Source organism: Lynx canadensis, chromosome C1 (assembly GCF_007474595.2).
Source record: "Lynx canadensis isolate LIC74 chromosome C1, mLynCan4.pri.v2, whole genome shotgun sequence".
NCBI classification, from domain to species: Eukaryota; Metazoa; Chordata; class Mammalia; order Carnivora; family Felidae; genus Lynx; species Lynx canadensis.
In genome coordinates this window covers 148,058,509-148,065,349 of record NC_044310.1, presented here as the reverse complement: position 1 = coordinate 148,065,349, position 6,841 = coordinate 148,058,509, and the positions used below count along the sequence as shown (strand labels likewise).

Here is a 6,841-nt window from a genome sequence, read left to right as displayed (position 1 = left end):
GTTTTAAGCCACCACATTCTGGGATGATTGTTACACAGCAAGAGATAATAATGACACACATGACCACCTAGGAAGTATCCTTGCCAAAAAGTTGAACCTGAATCTGAATATGCCTGTGTATCTAACTACAGGTTTATAAGAAATAGAAGGACCAAGGAATGTGTTAAACAAGTGCCCCACAAGGATGAGATTAGCAGAATCCAGAATCCAGAAAATTCTACAGCATAAATGACTCAATTCCTTCAACTAGTAAATTGCAGGGTGGAGGGCAGTGAGGAGAATATAACATTAAAAGGGATTTAGAAGGTATGATAGATTGCATTATTCCCAATATATGTGGCCCTCTTTTTTGGCAGAATTATGCTTCCCTTTTCCACACTGACATCAGCTTTGGCCATTTGATTTTCTTGGACCAATGAAATGTGAGCAGATGTGATATTTGCTACTTCTGAGCAAAAAAAATTTTTAAGGTTATTTATTTATATTTGAGAGAGAGAGTGAGAGAGCAAGCAAGCACAAGCTGGGCAGGGGCAGAGAGAGAGAGGGGGAGACAAAGAATCAGAAACAGGCTCCAGGATCTGAGCTGTCAGCATAGAACCCAACGCAGGGCTCAAACTCACCAACTGTGAGATCATGACCTGATTACAAGTCAGACAGAGGACCTGGGTGACTCAGTCGGTTGAGTGTCTGACTTTGGCTCATGTCATGATCTCACGGTTCATTAGTTAGAGTTCTGCATCAGGCTCTCTGCTGTCAGTGTAGAGTTCGCTTTGGATCTTCTATCCTCCTCTCTCTGCCCCACTGCTACTCACTCGCTGTCTTCAAAAATAAATAAACGTTGAATAAATAAGTAAAAGTCATTGTGTTTTAACCATTTCTCATTTCCATCTGCCAGGCAGTGGGTGTTTCCCAAATAGGGACTATTTCTTCAGCCCAGGGCCTGGAGTGAAGAGTATGTGAAGCTGACTTACAGTGGAAATTCACGTGAGGAAGAAATAAATCTGAGTTGTAGCAAACCATTGTGATTTTGGAGCTGTCTGCTACCACAGCATAGCTTAGCGTAATCTGACTCATGCAAGAAATGTTTCAGTCAAATAAAACAGATAAATCTCATTAGCATCTCAATTTATGAAACCATTGTAGAAATTTGATTACTACAATTTGGAATTTTCCCATAGTAATAAGTTAACAAAAATAGTCTATCGACTTGAGTCCCAGAGTTGTCCCTTGACTCCCAGAGAGGTACAGAAAATATGGGAGCTGGGAGGATGGAGCTGAGCAATTCAGTTAGTGAGTTAGTACACAAACGAGGTGTTTGAATCAGGTCTCAGGAAGAACACATCAAAACTAATCATTTCTGACGAGAAAGATTTTTCTTCAGGAGCATTTTAACAATTCAGAGCAATATCAGGGCAAGATTCAGAGCACTGGAGAGATGTGGGGAGCTCTGGAGGTGGTAGCTTCCGCCTCAAGTGTGAAAGGGAAAGGTGTGGTTTAAGTAGAACCATTATCTCTTCTGTGCCTATTAGCTAAAATCAAAAGCAGTATCTCTTCTCACCAATTAAAAGCATCCGATGTTTTCTCTTCCTGTATACTGGGCATTAAGTTACTGCTTACAATTAGGAGATGGGTTGGGCGCTTGATCTATCCACTCCCTGCCTCAGCCTAGAACTGCATTACTTCTAGGAATGATGCATTCCTTTGAGTTAATGACAGATGATTTTCTATTGTTCCCCTTGTCTCCTACAAAGTGCTCTAATTCACTCTTCACGAGGCTCCAGACTGCATTTCCACCATTTGTCCTGCAAGGATAGAATTTCCTGTAAGTGGAGTAGACAAAGTAACTGCGCTTGAGCCACCTTGCCAGTATCACGTCCGAGAGAACATTGTACAAGCAGACCACTTGGGTAGGGAGAGGCCTGAGCTGAAAGAAAGAAAAATAAGCTGAGCCTGAGCCAGACCCCATGTCAAGAGACTATGTGGCAGCACATGTGATCCCCTGGAGGGCAAAGATGGGCAGCTGTAGTGGGGAAGAAAATCTGTGGACATTTAGAGAGGCAGCAGCAACCTTGATGGGTTGACTCCCAAAGGAGTCAAGTAAAGAGATCCCACCTCTCATTCCATCCCCTAAAACTAGGGTTGTCCTCTCTGGGAAAGAAGATGGGTGTATGAAGGCAGACACATGTCCCACCCCCATTCCCACTAGATTGACATTGAAGCTTTGTGTTGTTTTGTTCTTGAGACTAAAGTTGAGAAATGAGTAGGACTGAGCATTAGCAATGGGACTGGGAAGTTTTACAATTGGATGGGGCCGTCATTCAGATATGAAGGGAACCCACTGCTCAGGGATTCCACCAGAGGAAGCTGGAAACAGGTAAACAGCTTCATGCTTCCACCACAATGAATTGTTATGGCTCAATAATTAGGTTCCTTCATTAACTCCTAACAATGCAACAACAAAAAGCAAAACCAAAAAACTTTGGTTCAGATTTTTAGTGATACACCATTCACTTCAGATTTTTTTTTTTTAAGATTTTTTTTTTTTTTTTTTTTTTTTAAAGTAAGTTCTATACCCAACATGGGGCTTGAACTCACAACCCTGATATCAAGAGTTGCATGCTTTACTGACTGAGCCAGCCAGGGCCCCTATGCCATCTGTTTCAAACTAGACAAATCTTGTCTTTGGCAATTGCCCTTCTTAATCTTTCCTCCCTTCTGCCTTCTCTCTCTTATCCTGCAGAAAAGCTGTGCCCCCCTGCTGCCCTCTGTGCAATTAACTAGAGCCAAACTTATGTACCATCAAGGACACTAAAAATAAATATCTATATTTTCTTTTAATATTTTGCCTACTGTGACCTACTTTTAGTTCAATTTCAAAAGCAAGGGAGTGAAGTGTGTCCTAAATAAACATGGCATTGAGCTCTGTTCCACCGTTTTGGCTGCATGGCTTTTTACCATAAACCAAAGTTGTTCTGTAGACAGTAAAAGTTTAAAAGATCTTCTGTGTCAATACATTGATATTCAAGTTCCAGAATTCCACTTGCTTCATCAAATATCTATTTCTTTGAGGGTCACTTCCCACTGATAATCCTGGTATTAAAGAACTCTAGTTAGTGTCACCTCTGAAGTGCCTGAATCACATGTAGAATTGCTTCCAACCCACCCACGTGTCTGAAAACACATTTTTCAGTGATTATAAAATCAAAAGCTGTGAATATTTCTTGCAAAGAGTATTTCATCAGCTAGTGTTATTTTAATTATTCATCTTTAATGAGGAATCTATGAATTGTCTTCAAAAATTCAGAATTAATAGGTAGACTGTCACCTAAAAAAAAAAATCAAGTTTTGGTCTGAAGGTTTCACAGGCATTTAGTGATTATTATCACAATTTAAATACTTCAGTTTAGGCAGCAAGATATATGTGAGTACTTTAAAAATTAGTTTTAATATTCACCCTAGGAGTTGTTAATGAACATTTTAAAGTGCTCTAATGGGGAATACAAACTCTAGGGGGTGGTTTGTGAGCACCAAAGGGCTCTAATCAGAACTTGGACTTGGAATCTGTGGCTACTACAGCTCCTTGAACTATTCATTTCTGAATCTACACTAGAGGATTTATTCTTTAACATAAGAGATGCTAGAAATAATTTTTATTAGTGAAACACATGATTTTTTGAGGTACGTGTACTGAACAAGAATCTCACCTGTATTTAAAAAAAATTTTTTTTTAGTGTTTATTTATTTCTAAGACAGAGAGAGACAGAGCATGAGTGGGGGAGGGGCAGAGAGAGAGGGAGACACAGAATCAGAAGCAGGCTCGAGGCTCTGAGCTGTCAGCACATAGCCTGACGCGGGACTCAAACTCACAAACTGTAAGATCATGACCTGAGCTGAAGTCGGTAGCTCAACCAACTGAGCCACCCAGGAGCCCCAAGAATCTCACCTTTAAAGAAATGGGGCATAAGTTTTGGATGAGTCCAGAATGGTGCTCTAGGTTTGGGTGTTTGTTTAGTTCTGTGCCTGCCACTTAATGCAGGATTCTGTCACCTGAGTCAGTAAGAAGTGTGGCTGGATCCTGATTTAGGACAAATGATATAGGACTTACTATATAAATTATATGTGTTCTAAACTCTCCCTATACATAAACATATACATATATTCATTTAATACTTGCCCCAACTCGATGAAGAAATACTATCTATAATCATATTCTTAACTCCATTGTACCAACCAGAAAACAGGGGCACAAAGTGTGACCTGTCCTCGATCATACAGAGCGAGTAAGTGGACAAGCAGTGATTTGAACCCAGAGAGTCTAACCCCAAAATCCAGGCTCTCAGTGTTCTAGAAACCAGAATTTCCTTTCTGAAAAATAACCGTCTCCATGTAAGCAGGAGCCACAGGAGTCTACAGGGTTAAAGAAAACTGGACTTGCTGTAAGAGCCCAGGGGGAAAACTAAGGAATTCTGAGGTTTTCCTTGGCTTGAGAAAAGGCCCTTACCAACAAGAGATTTTTCTGTCAGGCATCATTTGGGCAGCAGGGCTTCTGCAATGAATTAAAAATAAAGACCTGTCACTTAGTTGATGATGTGTATAACAGTTCTCCTAGACGCAACAAAGCTGCCGAGTATTAGGAGACTTTGAAGAAAAAGGCAGGCAGCAGACAAGCTGTTTCTCTCTCTTCCACATTTGACTTCCTTCCTTTTATATCTCTCTCTATCATCCCATACTAGAACAACTGTTCACACATGTGAGGTTACTGATCTCAGTCACAGCAAAACCTTCCTTCATGAAGCCATATTTTTCTCTATTCCTTTCAATCCCTAAGGCAGGGCAAGAGCTGGATAATCCAATCACTCACACAGTTATTTGGTAAACTCTCTATCCGCAGCTATAAAACTGACCTTGCATCTTGCTTTTGCAAAGTTCCTCTTTGGTCACGGTTTTTTGAGGGCATAGAAACCACCAGCCCACTGCCAGCAATCTATGGATGCCCTTTACCATTTACTTTCTTTAATTCCTGAAACATAAATGTACCCACATCTTATAGAAGTGAGTGTTTGGAGGTCTACTTGGGGCCTTTTTCCATTTCCCTGTCATGGAGGGAATATGGTGTGTATCTCCTATTATCCTCTGTTTTCAGCCTAGCTCTGTGTTTACTCAGGATCCTGGCAAACCACTCACTCAACCACATCACAGGACTATAGTAAACTAACTATGAGCTCAGCAGACTAACATAATGGCTCTGGGGGCCGCCAGATCCACAAACACTTCAAGGGTCTAGGATTTTTAGGGTTCTTATACCTACCCCTTGGCAAGTTGCAAATTCTTTTTTAAAGAATCACCAATATTCACATAATCAGATTGATTTTATGTAAAAATATGATAACTAATTTATTTATTCATCAAATTTGAACTGAGACCAAGAATTGAACCCAACACTAGAAATTCAAGAGAAAAAAGATATGGATGCTGCTGATTTGTTGGGAGTTGTTTTGCTTGTAGTAAGTTGCTTGTAAGCAACTTAAAGTAACTTAAACAAAAAATGAAATTTATTGACATTAACTGTGAAGTCTGAGCATAAATTTCAGGCATGGATGGATCAATGGAGCTCAAATTATTTCATCAGGACTCCCTTTCATCTTTTCATCTCTGCTCATCTTTGTCTCTTTGTGTTCTGGCCTCATTTTCCCTTACTGAAGATAAATTTTCCAACATGACCTGAACCAATGGCTGTAAGAAGCTCCAGCTGAAATCATTCTCAGAGCTCAAAATAGCAGAGGAATAGAGACTTTCTCTCTCTCAGAATCCATCTATCAAAAATCAAGGAAGATTCTGATTGGCTGAAGTTGATCACATGCCCCGTTGATTAACCACTCTCTGGCCAGGGGACTAGAATATTCAAATTGGTCATGCTTAGGTTACCTGATTTCCCCTCAGATGATGAATGTTCAACCCCAGTTGTACAACATGAAATGCATTTCCCACAGAAAGAAAAGGGTGATAGATAGAAACAAAGAATAGGTAATGACTGTGGTAGCCTGCCTCAAAGATGACCCCACATGATTTTTACCTCCTGGTATTTACATCCTTGCATAAGCTTCTATACTATATCGTGGCTAGCCTGTGTGACCAATAGAATCCTGCAGAAGTGATGCTGTATGACCTTCAAGGCTAAGTCATAAAAGATATTGCAAGCCCTTATCTTGCTCTCTCTTGGATGACCTACTCTGAAGGAAGCCAGCTATCATGTTGTGAGGATGTGCATGCTGCCCCATGAGGAGATCCCTGTGGAGAGGAGCTGAGGCCTTCTTCCAACATCTAGTTCCAACTTGGTAGTCACTTGAGTGTGCCATCTGGGAAGTAGATTTTCCAGCCCTAGTGAAGCCTTCAGATGACTACATCTGTGGTATATACCTTGACCACAACTTTGTGAAAGACTTGAGCCTGAACTACCCAGCTAAGCTGCTTCTCAATTCCTGAATGGCAGGTGCTGTGAGATCTGTGAAATCATAAAATTTTATTTTTCTCTCAAGCCATTAAGTCTTGGAGTAATTTGTTACCAGAAATGGGTAACAAATATATCCAGGTAGCTCATTGCCCAGCCTAAAGTCATAGACATTATATAACTAACTTTAATTTGTGAGTGGAAAAGGAAGATAGAGGAGATGGAAGAGAAGCCTCTGGCAGTTTTATAGAGGAGACCACCTTCGAGCTCGGCTCAAGGATGAATGTGAGAAGGAACTGAATCCAGGCCAAGGGAATAGCACGAACAAAAGCTCTGAGCCTTGGAAGTGTTCAGAGAAATGCAAACAGAATAGCATGGTTGTAGTTAAGGCAG

General features: G+C 40.6%; 1 non-coding gene across 1 annotated transcript; it reads left to right on the top strand.

The window, feature by feature from the left end:
- The first annotated feature begins 1,509 nt into the window (after positions 1 to 1,509).
- On the top strand, positions 1,510 to 1,702 carry LOC115522703. The gene has a single exon (XR_003971575.1). It is a non-coding gene; the product is annotated as a U2 spliceosomal RNA (small nuclear RNA).
- Positions 1,703 to 6,841: the final 5,139 nt, after the last annotated feature.